Source organism: Camelus ferus, chromosome 21 (genome assembly GCF_009834535.1).
Source record: "Camelus ferus isolate YT-003-E chromosome 21, BCGSAC_Cfer_1.0, whole genome shotgun sequence".
In the NCBI taxonomy this organism is placed as follows: Eukaryota; Metazoa; Chordata; class Mammalia; order Artiodactyla; family Camelidae; genus Camelus; species Camelus ferus.
Window position 1 is genome coordinate 221,192 of NC_045716.1, and position 23,711 is coordinate 244,902.

A 23,711-nucleotide genomic window follows, 5' to 3' on the forward strand; every position below is an offset into this window, starting at 1 on the left:
AAAGCCTGCCTTTATTCTTAAATTGTCTTAACATATGACTTTTTTCCTATTAAATTATGGGAAAATTTGATGAGAAAACCCAGTGCTTTCTTAAATTATATCCATGTTTATCCAGGAATGTTCTGAGAAATAGTTGCATCAGAGTCACTTGGAATATCTGTAAAAACACAGATTACTAGACCCTACAGGTTTTGAAGTGAACAGAAACTGAATTTAAATTAATGGTGTTATTAAGTAACTTTTAAAGGAAGCCTGAAAATATGATCAAGGAACAAGACACTATAAATAATATCTGCATAGCCTTTAAAAGCACAAAATAATTTCTAGATGTAAAAAAGCTTGGCTTAAATTAAAGCACAGTGAACAGATAAACATTAGATTATAGTCAATTAGAGAGAGAATTGGGAGAGGGCTGGAGGGTAGAAATAAATCAATTATCCAGAATACAATCCAGAGAAATAAAGTAACAGAAAAAATAAAAGGTAGTTAAGAGATGTGGATGCTCAGTGCAGCCATTAAGGAAAACAGCATGGAGATTCCTTAAAAAGCTAAAATTAGATTTACCATATGATGCAGCAATCCCACTCCTGGACGTATATCAAGGGAACTCTAATTCAAAAAGATACATACACCTCAGTGTTCACAGCAGCACTATATACAGTAGCCAAGACATGGAAGCAACCTAAATGCCCATCGACAGATGACTGGATAAAGCAGTTGTGGTATATTTATACAATGGAATACTACTCAGCCATAAAAAAGAATAAAATAATGCCATTTGCTGCAACATGAATGGATCTGGAGATTGTTATTCTAAGTGAAGTAAGCCAGAAAAATACTATATGATATCACTCATATGTGGAATCTAAAAAAAAAAGAAAGAAAGAAAGGAAAAGGAAAAAGAAGACATTAATGAACTTACCTACAAAACAGAAACAGACTCACAGACATAAAAAACAAACCTACGATTACTGGGGGCAAAGGGGAGGGAAGGGATAAATTGGGAGTTCAAGAATTGCTAATATTAACTACTATATATAAAATAGATTAAAAAACAATCCAAAAATGGGCAAAAGACCTAAACAAGCAATTCTCCAAGGAAGAAGTACAAATAATCAATAGGCACATGAAAAAATGCTCAATATCACTAATTATCAGAGAAATGCAAATCAAAACTACAATGAGGTATCACCTCACACCAGTCAGAATGGCCATCATTCAAAAGTCCACAAATGACAAATGCTGGAGAGGCTGTGGAGAAAAGGGAACCCTCCTACATTGCTGGCGGGAATGCAGTTTGGTGCAGCCACTGTGGAAAACAGTGTGGAGATTCCTCAAAAGACTAGGAATAGACTTACCATATGACCCAGGAATCCTGCTCCTGGGCATATATCCAGAAGGAACCCTACTTCAAAATGACACCTGCACCCCAATGTTCATAGCATCACTATTTACAATAGCCAAGACATGGAAACAGCCTAAATGTCCATCAGCAGATGACTGGATAAAGAAGAAGCGGTATATTTATACAATAGAATACTATTCAGCCACAAAAAATGACAACATAACACCATTTGCAGCAACAGGAATGTTCCTGGAGAATGTCATTCTAAGTGAAGTTAGCCAGAAAGAGAAAGAAAAATACCATATGAAATCACTCATATGTGGAATCTAAAAAAAATAAATAAATAAATACAAAACAGAAACAGACTCATAGACATAGAATACAAACTTGTGGTTGCCAAGGGGGCGGGGGTTGGGAAGGGACAGACTGGGATTTCAAAATGTAGAATAGATAAACAAGATTATACTGTATAGCACAGGGAAATATATATAAGATCTTGTGGTAGCTCACAGCGAAAAAAAAAAGTGACAATGAATATATGTATGTTCATGTATAACTGAAAAATTGTGCTCTACACTGGAATTTTACACAACATTATAAAATGACTATTACTCAATAAAAAATGTTTAAATAAATAAATAAAGTGTACAATTAATTAGTTAAAAAAACAAATTTCTTCTGTATAGCACAGGAAACTATATTCAATATCTCATATTACCTATAATGAAAAAGAATAGGAAAATGAATATATGTATGTGTATGTATGACTGAAACTTTATGCTGTACACCAGAAATTGACACTTTATAATTGACTATATTTCAATAAATTAAATATATATATATATATGAGATGCAGATGCTCAACTGAGCAGGTCAAATATATGTCTAATTGGAGTTTGAAAGGAAATAATGGAAGATGAGGAGGAATGGTTTTCAAGAGTTGGTAGCTGAGAATTTTCCAGAATTACTGAAAGACACCAATGTTCAGATCCAGGAAGCTCAATGAACTTCCAATATAAACTTTAAAAAAATCCTCTCCACGTATAGATATATCGTAGTGGCATTGCAGAACAGCAAAAGAAAAGAGAAGATTTTATAAGATCTCAAGGAATGAAACAGATCATCTACGAAAGAACTGATAGTAGCAACAGGATCCAGAAGACAGTGGAGAGGAATTACCTAGGTTGGACACGTTGCCAATAAGAGATCTTGAGATACCACCTCAACACCTCCCGGATCGGCAAAAACATAAAGCCTGATCACACCAAGTACTGGAGAGAATGTGCATCAATAGAAACCCTCATCACTACTGGTGGAATTACAAATCTGTTCAGCCAGTTACGTGTCACCTAGTTTGGTGAAGTGGAGCATGAGCACACTCTCTGACCCATCCATTCTGTTTCTAGGGCAGCACTGACAAAGATGCTCCAGAAAGCATACACAGAAGGTTCTAGCAGTGCTGCTGATAATACAAGAAATATGCAAGTAACCAAAATGTCCATCATTACTACTAAGAAAAATAAATGTTGGTTATCATTATGGAAATTTGCAATCGAGTGATCCATAGCTACATGAATCAAAGTGGATAAATTTCAACAACATGATATAAACAAAAGTAATCACATAGAACATATATAGTAGGATTGCATTAGTATTAAGTCCAAAAACAAGAAAGCTTAGGGATAATAATTAACGCATTGTTAACTCTAGGTGTATGTATGTGTGAGTGTGTGCATGTGTGTGTGTGTAGTAAAACAATTCAGCCATAGATATACACCAAGTTCAGATTAATGTTTACTTTTTAGGAGGAAGAGAAGAGAATTAGAGAGGGATAAGAAAAGGGCTTCCGATGTCCCTTATCTGTAACATTTTATTTTAAAAAATAAAACCCAAAGCAAATATAAGAACATGTTATCATGCATTCAATATGTGTGACAAGTTCATAGGATTTTTATATTATTATCTGTAATTTCCCCCATATTTGAAATAGTCCTTAATTTTAGAAAGAAAGCAGACTAGTATACATAATACATAAAGAGCTCACAAAAACTAAGAAAACAAACAACCATAAAAATGGGCAAAAGATGTGAACAGATACTTCACTAAAGAAGACATATGGATGGCAAATGAGCACACGAAAGCTCAACATCAGCAGTTAGTTAGGAAATGAAAATTAAAACTACAATGAGACACCACTAGTAGAGACGATAAAATTTAAAAGACCCTATCAAGTGCTGTTAAGGATGTGGAGCAGCTGGAATTCTCTTATGTTGCTGGTGCAGATGTACAATGACACCATTTTTTTGAACCTCACTTAGGTAGTTTCTTAAAAATTAAACTTAGAATCTGTATAAACATATAAACTGTATAGCCCAGTCACTCCACTCTTTGGCATTTATCTAAGGCAAAAGAAAACATATGTTCATAGAAAAACATTAACACAAAGAAGCATAGTGGCTTTATTTGTAATAACCCCAAATTGGAAGCAATCCAAATGTCCATTGACAGGTAAGTGCACAAATTCTGATATAGAATATTATTCAGCAATATAAAAGGAATACATTATAGGCTACAACAAGGATTGCTTTCAGAAAAATTACATCAAGTGAAAGAAACCAAGCAAAAAGAGTATATGGTGTGTAATTCCATTTATTTTTAGGAAATGTAAACCAGTGCAACAAAAAAACAGCTCAGTGATTGCCAGGGGATGAGGTGGTGGGGAAAGGAGGGGTGGACTGGAACAGAGCATGAGGAAACTGCTAGGACCAATACGTGTGTTCATTATCTTGATTGTGGTGACGGTTTTACGAGTGTATTCAAAATCTGTCAAACTGTACCCTTTCAATATGTGCATTGTTAAATATCAATTATATCTCAATAAATTATTTTAAAATATAAATAAAGCATAGGGAGAAGTAGTAACTGACTACCAAGGCAGATGAAGGCACAAGCCATAAAAATGCAGAGAATTCCAACAAAATTGAGCAAATTCTCCTCAAAATACCAGAAAGTTTCAGGGCTTGGATGTCCCAGGGATGTGGGAAGGTATAAAAGAAAGACATTGGATGAAAAGGTTTGCAAACCAGCAGGTCACTTTCCCTGTTCCCCAGTTAGACACTGACACACTCCCCACCCCGCTCTGCCCTCTGCTGCATTACCGATGGCTACTCCCACCGCTCTGCTCCTGGCGTGCTGGCAGTCAGGCTCCTCCCGGCTCGCTATTGGTATATTCGTCTTCAGGGAGAGGAAGGGCCCCCCTGAGAGATACACATGGAATTCACGTGTGATGTGACGCCTCCCGCAGTGCAGCCCTCATAGGGTACAACCTGCCCCTGGAAGTCAGCTTTCTCTTCACTGTCTCTTTAACACAAATAGATGAGGGCTTCCCAAGCTTGTAAGGAAACCTACCAATATGAAAGAGACAGCCAAAAGAAAGAGAGAGGAGAGGTGGGGAAGGGAGGAGGGGGAGCGAGGAAGATTAAACCAGAAAAAAAAATGGAGACAAGACAGAAAACAAAACACAACCTTAAAAAAACGGTCACTCATGTATTTAGAGAAATAACAGAAGACACTATAGCCATAAATGAAGAATACTTGGCATACGAAAGAGCAATCACAGATTAAGAAATGATCCTGGGAATTAAAACTATGATAGCTGAAATAAATGTAGAATTTAGGGAAAGGGGATTTGGAGGAAGAGTATGGAAAATGAGCAGAGCTGGTCTGAGCTGGCCAGGAGGGAGGAGGAGGATGGATACAAGCAGGCCAGCCAAGAGCTCCGAGCGCTGGGACACCAAACTCAGCTCACGCTCCAGCTTTTTGAGGATTTCATCCTTTGCCAACTTGGGTGGAGGATGAGTGTGCAAGGTAACTGAAGGGCCACCACGCAGGGTGTTCCGTTTCTGCCCAGCCACAGGGCATTGGGATCCTGACCTGCTCTGGGTGCACGGCTTGGGGAACCAAGGGAATGAGTCCCCAGGGAAGGGGGCCTTAGTAAAATTGACACAGAAGAGCACAATGGGCCAGAAGGGCACCAGCACAGGACAGCTGTTTGTCCCACAAAGGAGCACAGACCTTTGACAGCAGGTCGCGGCCCTGAAACGTGACTGGGGCACTTGGCTGTTGAAAGGCTGTCCCCAAGCAGGCACAGCTCCCGCTGAGCTTTCTCCACACAGCATCCCCGCATCTGTCTCCCAGGCTCGCCTCTGCAGTCCGCCCACCCCCAGAGCCCCTCTCCCCGCAGAGGCAGCAGCATCCTGCTTCCTTTGGGCACCCCTCCCACAGAAGGACGCTTGGGGGCAGTCGTATGACGCTGCATACACTTCATCCTCTGGGAGGCTGGCGCTCAGGCTCCTGCTCACCCGGAGGATAAAGCCTTTATCTGGGGGCTCCAGGACGCTCTTTGACAACTCCGAGTCTAATCCCCAAACAAGACCGCAGGTGACGATGCTGGAACTCAGCCGCTGCGGTCTAGCCCCGCCAGCCTGCACTCATTCACGTCACTCACTGGGGTGGATCGGAAAGGCTGGACAGCCCCGCTGGCAGGACTCATAAATCACAGGCCTTGCTCCGGCTCAGTGAGTGGGAAGGGAGAGTAAATCGAGAGATGCGCCGATTTAAGTAAATTTAGAGAAACACACCAGCACACAACTTGATTTCCTCGTCATGCTCCCTTTCATTCCCTTAACAGCCCTGCCGCACTTGCGGGAACACTTCCTCTCCATGGAGACGTGTACAGATTCTATGTGATAAAATCATTAGGTCTTAAGCAAATCAAAAGAGGGGCATAAAACAGACCGAAAGTGATGTTGGGGAGCGCGGCGCCGCGATCCGCGCCCTCCGCGCCGCTCCCCCGCCTGCGGCCCCGCGCCGCCAGAGAGGAAGCCAAGTGCTGCGGGCGGGAGACTGCGCGGCGGCGGCCGCGGACTCTGCTCGGCCCTCCGGGCCACCTTCACCCCGTACTTTCCGAGCGTGTGTGTGCGTGCGTGTGTGAGTGTGTGCGTGCTTTCTTACAAAGGGCGTTTTACGATTGATTCGTAGTCCGCCCCCTTGGTCCTTTGTGCTGTAACCTCTCTCCCGCCACCCCAGATGCTTCGCCCTTCCTCCCCACGCCGGCCTCTCCGCGAGTGCGGGTCGCCGGTCGTGCCGTCCGTTCCGCTTCGTCCCCACCGCGTCCCGGCGCTGCCCTGGCCTCCGCGCTCCACTTTCCGCGCCGCTCGCCGTGGCGACCGCGCCCCCCGTGCCGCCGCGGACGGGCATCCCCGCCTGTGGCCCCGCCACGCCGCTGAGCCCCGCGCGGCTGTCGCGGCTGCAGAAGGAGGAGCCGCGCGAGCTCAGCGACCGGCTGGCCGCGTGACGGACAAGGTGCGCAGCCCGGAGCCGGAGGCCGGCGCGCTACCGCAGCAGTGACGGGGCGTGAGGAGGCGCGCGGCCCCGAGCTCACCGGCCTCCAGGCGCCCTGCGAGACCGAGCTGGCTGACGCGGGAAGCGCCAGGCTGCAGATCGAGCTGCGCAAGTTCAAGGCCGAGCACGACCAACTGCTGCTCCATTATGCTAAGAAAGAATCTTATCTTAATGGAGCCCAAATCAAGCCTCGAGAATACGAAGCAGCTCTGAATTCAAAAGATGAAGCTCCGGCTACTGCGCTTGGTGATTTAAAAAAAAAAAAAAGTTTAGAGAGCGATTTGGAGGACCTGAAGGATCAGATTGCCCAGATGGAAGCCTCTTTAGCTGCTGCTAAAAAACAGCAGATGAAACTTTACTTAAAGTGTATTTGGAGAATCGCTGTCAGAGCCTTACTGAGGACTTGGAGTTTTGTAAAAACATGTATGAGGAGGAGATAAATGAGACCAGAAGGAAGCACGAAACTCGCTTGGTAGAGGTGGGTTCTGGGCGTCAGACTGAGTACGAGTACAAGCTGGCTCAAGCCCTCATGAGATGAGAGAGCAGCACGATGCCCAGGGGAAGCTGTAAGGGGAAGAGCTGGAGCCGACTTACCACGCCCACCTTGAGATGCCCGACTATCGTCAGAGAGGAAGTCCTCCACTGTCTGCAGTGCCAGGGAAGAGCTGATGGAAAGTCATATGAGAATTGAGAGCTTCTCATCTCAGCTTTCTAATCTACAGAGAGTCTAGAGAGTGTTTGGAGAGAATTCAAGAGTTGGAGGACTTGCTTGCTAAAGAGAGAGACAACCCTCGCCGCGTGCTGTCTGACAGAGAGAGATGGCAGAGACGCAGGATCAGAAGCAGCAGCAACTGAACGATTATGAACAGCTTCTTGATGTGAAGTTAGCCCTGGACGTGGAAATCAGTGCTTATAGGAAACTCTTAGAAGGCGAAGAAGAGAGACTGAAGCTCCCTCCTAGCCCTTCTTTGCGCTTAACAGTATCACGCTCGTCCTGCAGTCGCAGTGCGTGCACAACTAGAGGAAAGCAGCAGAGAGCGGACGTGGAGGGGCCCGAGGGCAGTAGTCCTGTCAGCGTCTCTCCTTCCGCTTCGGCCACTGGGAATGTCTGCATTGAAGAGATGGGAAGTTCATCCGCTTGAAGAACACTTCCAAACAGGATCAACCAGTGGGAGGCTGGGAGATGATCAGAAAAATTGGAGACACATCAGTCAGTTACAAATATACCTCAAGATACGTGCTGAAGGCCCGCCAGACTGTTACAATCCGGGCTGCAAACGCCGGTGTCACAGCCAGTCTTCCCACCGACCTCATCTGGAAGAACCAGAACTCGGGGCACTGGCGAGGACGTGAAGGTTATATTGAAAACTTCTCAGGGAGAGGAGGTTGCTCAAAGAAGTGCAGTCTTCAAAACAAGCATACCTGAAGAGGAGGAGGAGGACTGGCTGTGGAGGAAGAGCTTTTCCACCCGCAGGGAGCCCGAGAGGTGCCCACGGAAGCTGTGCGATTACGGAACTTCTCAAGTCCGCTGTCTTCCTCAGAATAAAGACGTGTGGGAATCCTTCCCACATGAGGTGCAGAGCCCTCTCCAACGCGCAGAATAGTTTTCTGTTTCCTTTATGTGAATTTTTAAGCTGCGAATCTGATGGCCTTAATTTCCTTTTTTGACACTGAATGTTTTGTAAAAGAAATCCGTACACTTTGTTGCAAGATGAGAATTATAGACACTGAACTGTGTACTTACTGTTTGGAAATTTTCCCTCAAGCTTTTTGACATTTTTTTAGTGGTTTTTTTTTTTTTAAAGTTCTTATGAGAAGGGGAAGGGAGGGTAAATAAACCACTGTGTGTCTGGGTATCATTTGCAGGTTTCTCCGTCTAGGTTAGCAATCTGCTCTTGATTATTCTCTGCTATGTACAACGGGGCTGTGAGGGAGGGGAGAGGCATTTTTCAATATATTAAACTTTTTTACTGAGTTTTTTGTAATAAACAATCAAAGCTACACTTTTTTTTTTTTTAATAGAAAAGAGAAAAATTGTAAGAAGGTACTATGAACCTAATCATGTAAGCACTCTGGATGAAGGCTTCCACAAAACTTTGCTTTATGGCTACTTCTCTTCATTCCTGAGGGGAACGGGGGAGAGGAATGAGGGCGGGGGGGGGGGAGAGGAATGAGGACGGAGGGGAGGGTAGCTCCTAAAATGCATTAGCTGTGTTTTTAAGATAGCATAACTTGCTTAAATTTCTTGCATGACATTAACAAATAAAAAGCTGTTTTAATATTAATCGACTGTCTTTTTAAAACTTTAAACATATTTTGAGGGGAGAAAAGTATTGTTTCAGTTTTACCTTTGAGAAACATAATTTGGCTTCTTGTTTGAACTAGATTTTTCTTTAAAGCTCTGGCAGTGAGGAAGATAAACACAAACTCTTTTGGGGTGTTGCCCTGTTAAGTACTCTGTTGTCATTAATAATTGCACTAATAACAGTAATAAAAAGCAATTATAATAGCTAATGTTTTGAAGCCAGACATCGTGCTCAGTGCTTTATAGTTTTTAGCTTATTGACAATAAGACCTTTCAAAATCTCCAAGTAGGAGCGCCACTTGGGAACACAGCGGGAGAAGGCACTGGGAAAGACACTCCTTCTAAAGAAAAAAATAGACGTAATATTTCTAGAATCTGGTTTTACTATCTTTTAAAATATGGAAGAGAAAAATTCTTCTTTTAGAAGAGTAAGGCATGAGTGACAGAAAATACAGGAAAGTGTGCGCTGTGTGGCGTAGTTACGTACGGTGATAATGAGGGTGTCATTTGTTAGGTGTTTGGAGAATTTTTATCTTGTGATTGCTTTAGCTGAGAGAGTTCACCTTGTAGAAGGCAGAATATTCAAACCATCCCTAGAATAAACTGATGATAACAGTTCAGAAGCGAAAAAAAAAAAACAAAACAGACTGAAACTGCAGCCTGGGTACGTCCCGCAGCACTCCTCACTGGAGTTTGGGCTTCTTCCTTCTTTATATCTGTGTTTCCCTCACTAGAGGATTTTAATTGATGGAAACAATACCCATGGAAGGATTGTGAGAACCTCAGGACTGGAACACTAATAAACAGACAACATGTGTACAAATGGCAAGTTCAAGAAAGGCAGTCCGGGTAATCAACGAGCAAAAGTTCAAAGGAAGCCGAGTGATGTAAGATGTATGCGTGTGACCCACGCGTGCGGCATTTGAGATGGACTTTCACGAACAAGGGGTGGCCGGCAGAGTCTGCAGGAACAGCTACAAAGTCCCCCAGCCCAGCCCCGGGTGGAGGTCCTTGGAAACCCCAGCAGAGGGGGGATTGCCACAGGGCTGAGACCCACAGGCTTGCTTGCAAACAAAATGACCCCACGCCTGCTCTGCCATTTCTGAGTGGCAGCTATCCCACGTGAAGTCACTACATCCCCGACCATTGTGCACTCCACGTGATTCCAAGCTGAGGACCCCACCTCAGAGGGGCAAAGCCAGTTTTGTGAAAGAGAAACTGGGATCCAACCGGAGCTTGCTGTAGGTTCCTTCATTGTTCTGATGAAAACGTCTTCAGATCCATGCCCACCTGGCAGCCCAGAAGGAAAGAATGTATGAATGTGTGTTGCACGTGTGAGAGTGTATGAGGGTGTACGTGTGTGCACAAAGACACATGGCCACGGGCTCCAGATGGTTCCAAAAAGTCCTCTGTACTGAAGAATTTCAGACTGCTTGGACGATTCATTTAGGGGAATTGCTGAGAGCACACGAAGGAAGGGAATATGTGCCCATGTATGCTACCCAAGGTTCACCAGCTGGCACCCCCGGCTGGGGAAGTTCACTGCTTTCTGGTTTCACTGAAAAGGAGACGCTGAAGGGAGGGTATAGCTCAGTGGTAGAGTGAGTGCTTAGCAGGCACAAGGTCCTGGGTTCAATTCCCAGTACCTCCATTAGAGAAAAAAATTCTACAAAGGAGATGCTGAAAATCGAATCCACGTACTGAGTGCCATCAGACAGATGTTGGAGACAACACAGGAGCCAGAGAAACATCCCAGTTCAGGAAGAGGAAACCTTCACAGGAGTCAGGGAAGTTTTTTATTTCCTCTGCCCTCTTCCCTCTGCAACTCTGTGCTCTCCCTGGTCGGGGGGTCCACCTGCCTTCCCGGGCATCCAGGCTCCCTGCGGTGACAGTGGGCGTAACGCACCAGTATCTCTGGCTGCCTGGGCTTCTCCTCCATTAATTGTATTTCTTTGGGTGGATGATGACCAACTCTTGGGCCACCTCAGGGATGCAGACAGCCCAAGAATTAGGCACCGTCAGGACAATGAGAGGTTAGAGTCCTCCCAGCATGGAGCGGTCCTGCACCTGTGGGCTGGACCCACCCCACGCGGGGCTTCCATTGCCCACACACATGAGCACATGAGTACAAACATACCCTCACACCGCCATACACACTCACATACACACAAACACACGTACTCACATATACACTCACATGCGTATACTCACACACCTTCAACAGCACCATACACACACAAAAACACACACATACACATGTCACACACAGTCACACACTCACCCCATCTCACACGCACACACATGCTTGCATACCTACTCACATTTACACATACACACTTACAGTTACCTGCCTACATTTACACAAACATACACGCACACACACACACCCTGGTTTCAGGTGAGACCCCCCAGCCCCACACCACCCCATGCTACAGACCCATGACCCCAGGTCCCCTGCTGGCTGGATTATCAGGTGACTCTGAGCCCTGTTTCGGGAGACTCAGGCCAGCTCAGGGGCAGCTGCCCCACTGTTCCTGCCCTGCAGTGCCCGCCCGCTGGCTGGAGGCCCTGCAGGAAGGGACCAGGCTGCTGCACTGCCTAGGATCACACTTCCACTTCTCTGTCTTCTCACCACGGCTTCCTTCCCATAGTGTTGAGGTCCACAGAGTCTTTTTTTTGGCCTCTTATTTCCCTCAGGACCAACAGAACTTCCAAACAAGTTGTGTGCAGCCCACGTGGTCCCACTTGGGAACCACTAGTCACTCCTTTGATCAGAACTGATGGAGGCAGGATTTCTCCAGCCTGGGATAGCGGGGCTTCCTGAACATCCTGGCTCATCCACGATGAGCCAGATCCAAAGCTGTCCCACCCTTGTGACAAGCTCTCATCTGAACGGCATGTCACCATGAGATGCAGCAAGGAACATTTCCATACTATCTCTCTGAATGCCAGGCCAGCCAGGGTTTGGGCTTCTGTGAATCCATAATCACCTAAAATTAAATTGTTTATGATCAAAACACTATCCTCACAAGGCTGATTGGAATACCAAGAGGTGATTTTTGCCAACCTTCTTTCTCACTAAGTAGCCATCCCATGTTTGCAAACATCTCAGACGTTGGGTATCCACAGCATCGTACGTAAATGCCTTAATCGGACTGTACGTTCTGTTTCCTCATCCAGGAAAGAGTTCCAAGACCCCACCCTCTGCACACTGGTGGGCTCAGGTCTGTCCACTGATGACCATCTACACTCACTCTCCTGGTGCCCAGCCAGCCTCTGGGCTTGAGACAGCTGCCCTCAGGTGTCTCTAGACTGACCCTCTCCCCCAAACCTTAGAACCCAGTACCCAGCAGTCTGCTCAGAATCTCCAGGATGTGGAACACGCCCTCTCACAGGCCATGTCAAAGATCAAACTCACAATTCCCACCCACCTCTTGGCAAGGACTGGGTCAGCTGCTAGAAACCATCTCCACATAATACAGGCTTAAGCAAGAGAAAAATTTATCTTTTTTTTTCTCCCTTCCTTTTTTGCCAAGTCAGGTGATTTATTTACATTTCTTTAATTTAAGGTTTTACAGACAAGGTACAAAAGTAGTCTCTATATGGCCTTCCCCCAAGTTTCCCTGCCGTCAGCATCTTACATAACCCCAGGGCAGTTATCAAAATCCAGAAACCGGTTTTGGTAAAACACTGTTAAACTGTTAACCAAACGCTAGGCTTTATCCAGATTTCAGGCACTTCCCCATCAATGCCCTTTTTCCTTCCAGGACCCCAGGTTGCGTGTTGCCGTCAGCTCCTCGGTCTCCTCCAATGGGGACAGCTCCTAGTCTCTCCCTGGCCCTTCTGGAGTGCCCTGGCCGGGTGTTTTGCAGGCGCCCTCCGCTGTGTTTATTGGCTGCTCCTCCAGGTTACATCAGGCTGTGAGCCAAGGCTGGCTCCATTTCCCTTGTGCCTCCGTCTCCAGGGCAGCTTGGCGTGGCCTGGTCACTGATGGGCTTTGTTTGACCATCCTGGATGGTTTTGCATTACTACTGATTTTTTAAAATACTGCATTAAAATGTTTGGCTCTAAGGCAGGCCCCTCTCTTGTCTCATCCTAACCCCACCGTGTATCATAGTCAAGCCCGAGTTTTGGGGAGGGAATAGCCTGCTGCCGAGGGGCGGGGATGGTGAAGGCTGTCTTTGGAGACAGCCTCTTCTGCTCTCTTTTCCATCACTTTCCGGGGTACCTTTCTCCTCAGGGCTCTCTTTTCCCCCATCCTGCTCCAAATGTAGAAATGCTGCACTACTTAAAAATGACAATTCAGCAGAGGCAGGGAGTCAAGCCCCAGTTCGCCCCGAGGCCCTCCTCAGCAGGCACGAGTTGCTGGGCCCCCAGGAAGGAAGCTCAAGGAATGCTCTGGGAGCCAGGAGAGGGCCCAGGAGGGAACAGAGCAGGCAGCCTGCTAGGACCTTCTGTTCTTCCCTGGTTCCTACAAGAATGTTTTGTTGTGCATTCTTCTCCATGAAGGCACCACAGCTGTAGGAACAATAAAAGTGGAACTAAAATCTGGATGCCAGTTTGCTGCCTGCAAAAAAGACTCCACGTGGGAAAGAGGCAAGCATGGCCACACCATCCCCATGGCCAGCTTCCACGTGGGGTGTGTGCAGAGGGACGACATGGCTGCCTCAAAAGTGCTCATGGGCATTTACCAGCCCCCCTAGAAAGGTGCAAAGAGCTGCTGACATCACATGACACGGGACATCATTCTCTAGACTCCTCCCCCAGCCACAGCATCCTCACAGCAACTGCCCAGAATCCTCCCCTCCTTCCTGCCCTTCTCACTCACAGTCACCGCTTGCTTTCCCCACTCCCTTCCGGCCACCTTCTTTCTTCCTTCCAGGAATTTCTAAAGTCAATCACCTTTGTTCCTTCTATCCCACCATTCTCCAATTACGCTGCACCAGTCCCATACAAGACCCTCCCCCTCTGCCCCTCTGTCTCTCCCCTCCCCCTTCCCCTCCCCCAATTCCACTCTCTCTCCATCCCCACTACCCCCTCTCCTCCTTCCCTCTTCTCTCCCCTCCCTTTCCTTCCCTCCCCCTTCCCCCCTTCCCCTCTATCTCCCAATTGCTTCCCTTCCTCTCTCCCCCATCTCTCTCTTAGATGCAGACTTTTCACCCTGGAGTGTAGAGTGACTTGCCCAAGGCCACAGACCCAGTGAGAGGTGGAGTTGCCATCCAGCTCCCAGGAGAGCACAGCCTCTGGGTGGGATGCCCCATGGCAGGTTCCAGGCAGCAGGGTCAGAAGAGAGAGCTCAGCCCTCCTTCCACGTTACTGGGGGAGCTGGACAGATTCTTTTCATTCCCTTCCTGATCTGTAAAATCTGAAACCATTTCCTGTTTCTGGCTTGAGTCTCAGACCATGGGTGCTATCTGAGAGAGAGTACAGGGAACACTGGGGGAGCCCCTGCTCCCTGCCCCCTTCTCCCTGGTAATGAAGTGCTTGATTCAGTAGGTGGCACTGTGGTACATGCGCTGAGCTTGAGGGATGAGGAAAATGCCCCCTCTCCTCCATTCTAGTGTTTTCCTTCACTAATAAGTTAGGAGACCTTGGGTGGGTCTTTGAACCCCTGGGTGCTTTCAGCTTCCTTTTGTGTAAAACAGAGATAAGCATATCTGCCTTTCCGGCCCTGCAGGATTATGCTAAGGATCAAATCGTGTGACGCACATGATGATGCTCTGGAGTACACAGAAGCTCTTCATTTTGTATTTCTAGGTATATTTATATTCATTAGGTTTAAAAACTAAAATGCATGATGAACTCCTCTAAAGGTATAGAAGAAGGACTCTTTGTGTCTTAGCTGACACAAAGAGTGGGGCGTAGGGAAGATTCTGAAGTGGCCAAAGGGAAGGGCAAGTGTTCAGGAGAAGAGGACATGGGGGATGTCCCAGCTCATGTGAAGAGCCCCGAGAACCCAGCTGGGGACTTGGGCTTCATTTTATAGGAAGCAGGGCACCCCAAGAGGATTCCTGAGCAGAGAATCGTCATGATGGAAAAGAGTCTGCTAGACAGTGGAGAGAAAGCATCCTGGATGGCTTGGAGAATAGAGACTAAAACCAGAGAGGCTAGCGAGTGAGTAGTTGCATTTCAGGAACACGGTGATGGGGACATGGACCAGAGCACCTGCAGCTACTGTAAGGAGGAACAAGAGACGTAGATGCTGTGGGAAGGAAAGTGAGAGTTTCAAACACCGTGCAGTGGAAGGGACGTCCTATGTAATGAGGTCATGTCTTTTGTTGGTCCAGGAACATGGCACAGAGGAAAGGAAGCTGGAAATGCCATCAGAATTGCAATCAATTGACTTATGCAAATGTTTAATTTCCCCTTTGTCTTCCCAAAAGGGAAGACTTATAATTTGCACAAAGGTGTTATTAATATCTAGAGCTTGGGAAAACAAAAGCGATGTTTAAACTTCAGACTTTTAAGTCTTCCAGTTTGCGCTGCTCTCTGCCTTACTAAATTCACCGCACTGGGGACTGATGTTCTGCAAGCCTCTCTCCCCACTCACTTTTCCTCTTGACAAAACATTAAATCAGTGGATTTCCCACCCCCATCCCTCCCTTTTCCTCTCTAAAGAGTTTTTCTGATAACCGAAATTCTGTTTAAATATGATAGAGTTCTGAAAGGAGCAATGGCTGCAGGGGTGGTATTTCAGATCGTTAGATTTTGAGACTTTAAGTGGTTAAATAGGTGCCTATTAGAGTTTATAATTCAAAATGCTTTCCTCGTGCGGGCGTGGGGCAGAGACAGACAGAGGGCAGGTTCACTGGGGGGTGAGGAGGGCTTAGCCTGGGCTCTCGCTGGAGGCTGCGCTGGCGGCTCCAGTTAAACCTTAAATGCACATCTAGGAACTTGCGAATGGCAAGTGTGTTTGCTGCTGACTCATCCGAGCCATATTTTGTATTTTTGGCCCCCTTTGCTGGTGCTGTTGGAATGGTTAGTGTGTGACTGCGCATGTGGGAGGGCGGGCTATGTATGGGACTTACAGGGGCGTGGGAACTATCTTTGGGGAAGAATATTCCAGGTCAGTGTTTCTCAAACTTCTTTTTTCACCATCAACCCCCACCTCCCATCCCCTGAGTCCTCTTAGACATTTTTTTTTCCTAATTTCTCCCTATTATTAAATTTCAGTATCAAAGACATGCTGTATATTAGTTTCCGTACTTAGTGTATATCTGTACTTTAGCCATAAAAAGAGTAATCATTTCTACTTTCCCAACCAGTTTTCTCCCCCTTGGGGGAGAGATCTTCCCTGTAGAGTATGCATGTCCCAGGTGGAGTAGAAAGTGTTATGCGTCTCCATCACATGCTGTATTGATGGTAACTACAAAGAGATGAATAAACGCAAAGGAGGGGCAGTGGGTTGAATAGTGTCCCCAGAAGGATATGCCTCCATTCTCATCCCAGAACCAGAGGCTGTTATCTTATTGCCAAATGTTGTCTTTTTGTACAAAACACCAATTTTTTCACCAAATTACATTTGCTAGTAAAATTAGATTAAGACTCTAGGGATAAGATCATCCTGGGTGATAAGAGTTGGCCCTAAATCCAAAGACAACTGTCCTAATAACAGACACAGGGAGGAGAGACACAGACACAAGGGAGAAAGGCCCTGGAAAGACGGAGGCAGAGACTGGAGGGACGCTGCTGCAAGCCGAGGGGTGCTTGGGGCCTCTAGAAGGGATGCGTCAGGCTACTGGGAAACCTTCTCCCCTCCGGGTTTTAGAAGGAGCCCTGTCCTGCGGACACCTGGATTTCAGGCTTCTCATCTCCAGGACTAAGAGAGAGGACGTTTCTGTTGTTTTAAGCTACTCAATTGGTGGTAATTTGTTACAGCGGTCCCAGGACACTAATATAGGGGAGCATGGTCAACTGTCCATCAGAGAGTATGAGGAAATCTCTAGAGGACATGACTTTTGAGCTGAATCTAGACAAGTAGGAGGTTGGCAGGTAAAGAAGAGGAAGAGGATTTAGCAGAACGAACAGGACATGGAAATAGATGAAAGGCAACGAGGACGCGGAGGTACTTCTTCCCGCTTCAGTCCTCCCTGACCTACACAGACATTTGGAAGACCTGCAGAGTTTAGAGCTGGACCCTTTTTAGTGTCTGTTTATTGTATTCACTAAGTGAGCTCATCCTTTTCACAGAATCCTTCTACATGTTGGTGACTCCCAAATGTTTATCTTCAGACCTGACCTGCCCCCCGCAATGGAGACTCATACCCAACTGCCACCTGACGTCCCTGTTTGCCCGTCTCCCAGGCAGCTCCAAAAGGGTCTGCAATGTCAAGTCCTTCTTCCCAACTCATACTGCTCCTGCTCAAGCTTCTCCTCCTCTGTGCCACCACTGAGAAGCATCTCTATCTAACAGACTCTTCAGTGAGAAACTTTGCAGTTCTAGAGGATTCCTTCCATTTCCTCGTCTCCACCTCCCATTCATCAGCTTCCTATCAGGTCTTCCTCCAAGATGCACATCACTCCGGCCCTCCCATCTCTGTTGGAAGGGTCATATCAGTTAACAGCTGAGAGCAGGGCTTTGAAACTGCTTCATTTCCAATCCCAGCTCCATCCCTACCCTTGCTTCAGTTTCTCATCTGGAAAATGGAATAGAACAGTTCTTCTTTCCTCATAAAGTCATTGTGAGGATTAAATAAATTAATCCCTGTGGAGGGTTTAGGACAGCAACATTGAGCATTGGCTATTATTCTGATCATGCCAACACTTGTGTTCAAGTCCTTCTCATCCCTCACTTGCACTATTACTACAGCTCCTACCTTGACTCCGATTCCATCCTTTGCCCCTGAGGAATCATTCTGCACACAGGTTTCATACTTCCCATTGCACCTAGAGTAACACCCGGCATCCTCACCGCACTCTGCAGGCTTTGCAATGACCAGCCTAGTCTATCTCTTCCATCTCCTCTCATGTATTACCCCCCTTACTTACTCAAGGGCTGTGCTGTCCAGCACAGGAGCCCCTGGCCGTGAGTGGCCACTCAGCCCTTGAAGTTCCAAATTAGGAGGTGCTCCAAGTGTAAGATATACACTGCAATTGGAAGATTTACCATGAATAAACCATATCAAATGTCACTATTTTTGTTTTAAATCTTTTGTGTGTGTGTGTGTGTGTGTGTGTGTGCGTGTGTGTGTGTGTAGTGAAAGGTTTTAAAGGATTTATCAGCAAAGGGAAAGTGCACCTAGAAGAACAGGACGCAGGCTGATCCAAGGGTCTTGTTTTAAATCTTGATTGCATGTCAAAATGACAAAATTTTGGATATGCTGGGTTAAATAAATTATGTAAATTTAACCTGTTTATTTAGTATTCTTAACGTGGCTACCAGAAATTACATGTACATTATGTTGGGTTAAACAAATTATGTTAATTTCACCTGTTTCTATAATACTTGCCAGATGTCAGAGACTCCACTAAGCGTATTGCATACAATATTTTATTTCATTCTCATCGCAGTCTTTGCACTGGGGATTTTCTCTACTTGGAATGCACCCACCCTACTCTTTATGTGACTAGTTTTTCTCATCCTTCACCTGAAGAGACCTCTTCTGACTATCCACTTATTTCCCTCTTTGTACTAACTGCCACCTCCTCCCCAACCTTTCCCACTAGAAAGTAAACCCCATGATTCAGGAACCGTTTGTCCTGTTCACTGTTGTAACCCCAGGACCTAGCCAGGTGCTACAGGTATACACAGTCCATCTCGAATGCACACCTGTGGAATAAACGTGGGAAAGAGAGTGCTTCTTTAAAAAAGACATTTCTTCCTATTTATAAGGTTCTCTGAGCTCTGTGGAGGGCAAAGAAATGGAGGAAAGGGCCATTTTAGAATCTGCTCCACTGAAGACAGGGATGCACAGGAAGTATATTCTAAACACCAGGAGGCAGAAAACACTGAAGCGAAATGTAACAGAAACTGAGATCTCACAGAAAATGACTGCTTATGTATGCAAGAGCCATCGCAGTGGCCCAGGGCTGGGGGTGAGGGGAACTTACCTGCAGTTACAATTCTCTGTATGTCTCTAGGTAGGAGTTAAAGGGTGTTGGAACTGAGCCCTAGAGTCACACAGACACCCACGCAGTGTCACTGTGCCTGAAACGTTCGTAGAAGCTAATCATTACCACGGGCCAGAGACTCCGCTGAGCGTGCGGTGTGGGATATTTTATTTAATTCTTACCATCATCTGTGAAGATAAGTTCCAGCTCTGTTTCCACTTTCCACCAAAGAAACTCAGACAAAGCAGTAATTCATCTCAGGTCACATCGTTAGTGAGTGATGGAGCCAGGATGAGGGCCCATAGTTAAAGACCAGGGTAAGAGGCTGTGCAGAACAGAGCAGGATGCCAGCTTGAGTTCCAGTTCCAGTTTGCCATCACCTGGGCAGTTTTAGCTTAGTCCAGAGCCCAGGACCTCGGGCTCAGCTCTACCCCGGAACCACTTATCCTTCAGCGTTTCCTGCTCATAGAGTCCCTGGAGATGGATAACTCGGTTAATTCACCCTGGAGTTAGGTTTGACCTGTTTCCCTTCTTAATGCCTACAACCAGTCACTAAGTCAGATGCGCTGTTTCTACTTACAAAATGCTCTGCCACCTGCCCCGTCCCCCCGACCTCTGCTCTCCCTGCCTTGGACCAAGCCCCACATTTCCCACCTGGAGTAGTCCCATGGGCTCCCTACTGGCCTAATCTCCAGTCTCCCCCACTGGAGTCCTTCTTTCTGCTGCTACCAGAGTGATCCAATCTACAATGTAAATCTAACTGCATCAAGTACCTCCCTTCCCCACCCCTTCAACATGATTAGTTGCTTCCCATGACCCATAAAATAAGGCACCACTTCCTGGGTTGAGCACATAAATGCCTCCATAACATGCCCCAGCCTGCGTGTGCTAGGTGAGAGTCTGTGGTGGCCCCAGTGATCCCCTCCCTCCTTCTGTCATTCACTCTTTGTGTGATCTCCTCTCCTGACTCACTTCTAACCAGTAGAATATGGCAAAAGGAATGGAATGTTATGCCTAAGATTAGGGAAAGACCTTGAGATTCACCTTGCTGGCACTCTCCCGTGTCTCATGCTCTCCTTAAGCTTTGCTCACCTGGATGAAGCCAGCAGCCATGCTGTGAGCTTCCCCATGGAAAGGTCCACATGGCAAGGAAGTGAGGGAGGTCTCAGGCCAATGGCCAGTGAGGAACTGAATCCTGTTAACAGCCACGTGAGTGAGCTGGGAAGTGCACCAACCCCTGGTAGAGCCTGGAGATGACTTTGGTCCTGATTGCAGCCTTGTTGGAGACAAGGCCCAAAGCAAGGGTGCACAGAAGCTGTGAGATAATACATGTTTGCTGCTTTAAGCTAAGTTTTAGGATGGCTTATTAAACAGCAATAAATAATGAATGCACTATGTGTCAGACTTATCTTGTAGCAACTTCTACTTATACTCCCAATATTCCGATCACAGTGAATTTCTAATTTGTCCCAAACATGTCAAACACACTTCATCCCCAGGCTTTTGTGTAGATATATATATATATTTTTCCTACTCTTAATGCCATTTCTTTCTTTTCCAAAGAAGCTATTTGAATGGCAAATAAGCAAATAAAAAATGGCACAAAATCTTCATCATTAGGGAAATGAAAATTAAAATCATAATAAGACACCACCATACATCCACTAGAATGGCTAAAATTCAGAAGCCATCTACACCAAGTGTAAATGAAGATGCAGATCAACTAGAACTCGCATATGCTGCTGGCAGGAACTTAAAATGGTACAAGCAGTCTGGAAAACAGTTTGGAAGGTTCTTAAAAAGTCCAACAGATACCTGTCATAAGTCCCACCAATTCTACTCCCAGAAATGTAGCCAAGAGAAATGAAAACATGTCCATCAAACACATGTACTTGAATGTTTATAGCAGCTTTATTTATAACAGCCCCACAGTGGAAACAGCTCAGAAGTCCATCAACAGGTAAATGGATAAACAAAGCATGATATCTCCATACAATGGAATACTACTAAGTGATTAAAAAATAGAGGATTATTAAGATGCATGACAACCTAATAGTATAAATAACCCAGATGTTGACCGTCAAATGAACCGACTTTAGTAAGAGCCATGCAGTGGAGCACCATAGAGCAATGAAAACAATGATTATTACAGGCAGTGATATGGGTACATATACAAACACAATAATGAGGGGAAGAAAGCCAGACACAAAATAATAGGTTTTTATGTATATAAAGTTTTTCTTTTTTTAAGGCAAAACTTATCTATTGTGGTAAACCTTTGGGGCAGTGATTACTTTGGGGAAAATGAATTAGTGACTTAGAAGGGGCATGAAGTGAATTTTGGGGTGTTGAAACGGGTTTATTTCTTGATGTGGGTGGTGCCTTTATAAATATGTTCATTTTTAAAAAGTTTATTGAGGTATACATATGTCTTTTTCCTTTTATTCTAGTTCTATTTTACTTCACTAAAATAATTTATTTTAAAAAGCTTAAGAAGAAACTAAAAGGGTCTGAATGATCTTGGTTACTCACCTTTAATATAGACCCACTATTACTCTCTCAATTCTGAGTGGGCACCAGTTTACACACGTGTCCCCGCCCTCAGCGCACAGCCCCGCCCCCAGGCCACGAGAGCCAATCCGCGCGCTTGCGCTGCCCGGCCCCGCCCCGGAGCCCTCCTCTGCCGCGCCCCTCCCTCCGCCCGCCCAATGTTCAGTTCTTCAGGCGGCGAGGCGGCAGTTGGGCGAGCGGGCGGCGGCGAGGCGAGTCTCCCCAGCTGCGCCGGCCGTGCTCCCACCCGCCAGCGGCGGCGGCTGCGGCGGCGGCCGCGGAGCTTCGTGCCCAGCATGGCGGCGGCGGGCGCGGGCCCCAAGGTGGTCCGCGGGCAGGTGCTCGACGTGGGCCGCCCTCCAGCAACCTGCTCCCACGGCGTGGTGTGGTGAGTGTCCGCCCCCGTCCGGCCTCCGCGGACGCAGCTGCGGCGTCGGGCCCGGCCCCGCGACCCCAACCCCGGCCTCAGCCCCGACCCCAGCCGGGCCGCCCCGCCCCCAGCTGTGCTGCCCCGCCGTCCGTGCGCCGCGGGTCTCGGGAGGAGGGGGTAGGGGCCGGGCCGCTGGGGCTGCGGCGCTGCTCGCGGCTCTTCCCTGGCGGCCCTCGCTGGGCGCGGGGATCGGGGAGGGGCGCGGGGGTGGGGTGGAAGCCCGGACCCCGGCACCCAGGGACCCCACCAAGAAAGGGAACAAGGCTCCCCAGCCCCAGGTGCTGGCCGCGCGGCCTAACCCTTGACGTCCGACTGTGAAGCCGCCAAGTTCTTCAGATGCTTGCAGCGGCGGCCCTGGTCTGGAAAGCGGTTGGCAGCGGCGTGTGTGCACAGCCCTGAAATCATTGTTTTGTTTGTCCCCCTCGCCTGCGTTTTCCGCAAACGGCTTTGGTTCAGCACCTTCCGTGGCGCCAGTGGAAATTGCCCATCACGTCCGGGCCCTTAAAAGAAATTAACGTTTAAATGTGTACTGAGAAAAGTCCTTAGTTTCATTACATGTCAGTTGAGAAGTTTTTTGTGTTTTTTTTTTTTAATCTGTTAACAATTTTTCCTAGCCTGAAGTTGATTTAGATCTGGTAACTTTCTATCACAGCTGTCAACTTAACGTGACATGTCTCTCTTAGATGAAATGTCAAGTCTTCTTAGCGTAATTTTTTTTCTCTTTCTTAAGTAAGACCCAAGTACAAATAATGGATTGGAATCCAGATGATAGCTTTTAATCTTCAGGTTGATGATATTTAATATGTTTAATCTATATTGTGCTTTATTAGTATTTAGTAAATGTTGGTTAACAGTGCTGGGTTTATAAAGGATTTCTTGATTGAGATATTAATGATATTTAAGTAACTGATATATTTACGTATTTATTTAAAATTTTTCTAATTGAGATGTAGTCAGTCACGATGTGTCAATTTCTGGTATACATCATAGTTTCAGTCATACATACATATACATATATGTATATTTGGCTTCATATTCTTTTCATTAAAGGTTACTATAAAATATTGAGTATAGTTCCCTGTGCTATAGAGAAGAAATTTGTTTTTTGTCTATTTTTATTTTTTTATTTTATCTTCTTGATTTTTTGATTTAAATATTAATAATATTTGAATCACTGATATTTTTTAAAGCTTAATGTTTCCAGAAGGACTTAAATCTGATCCAGCTTGGGCTAGTGTCCAGCACTGGTCTTGCACTTGCAGACCCTTGGAGGGGAGCCCTCCTTGCAGGAAGCCCAGGGAGCCACGGGAGGCTGGGGCCGCAGCCAGGGCAGGGAGGGCGGCAGGGGCCAGGCTGGGCTTTCATGCCAGCGGGTCATCGCAGGGCCAGGTGACGAGGTCCAGGGCTCTTGGCCCCTCCTGAGCTAGTGGGGCTGATGGATTCCACAAAACAGCATCTGTAGAGGCACCAAACAAGATACGTGGGGTTACAAAGGAAGCCGGTTATCTGGACCTGATTTTGTTCATAGCCCCAAAGCCGAGGATCAGGAGAGGAGGGAATAAGTGGCCGGAGCCCTGGGAAGTGGGACAGGTGTGGTGTCCAGGAAACCAACAAAAAACCCCCATCTT

At 46.4% G+C, this 23,711-nt stretch overlaps 1 long non-coding RNA gene and 1 pseudogene across 2 annotated transcripts in view; both read left to right on the forward strand.

Moving 5' to 3' along the window:
- Nucleotides 1-6,819: 6,819 nt before the first annotated feature.
- LOC102518306 lies at nt 6,820-8,853 on the forward strand (annotated as a pseudogene).
- A 12,969-nt stretch (nt 8,854-21,822) lies between these two features.
- Nucleotides 21,823-23,711, forward strand: part of LOC116656672 — an 80,183-nt gene continuing 78,294 nt past the window's right edge. For both annotated transcript variants that reach the window (XR_004313809.1, XR_004313810.1), the window contains exon 1: nt 21,823-22,041. This is a non-coding gene — a long non-coding RNA (uncharacterized LOC116656672). The remainder of the gene's footprint in view (nt 22,042-23,711) is intronic.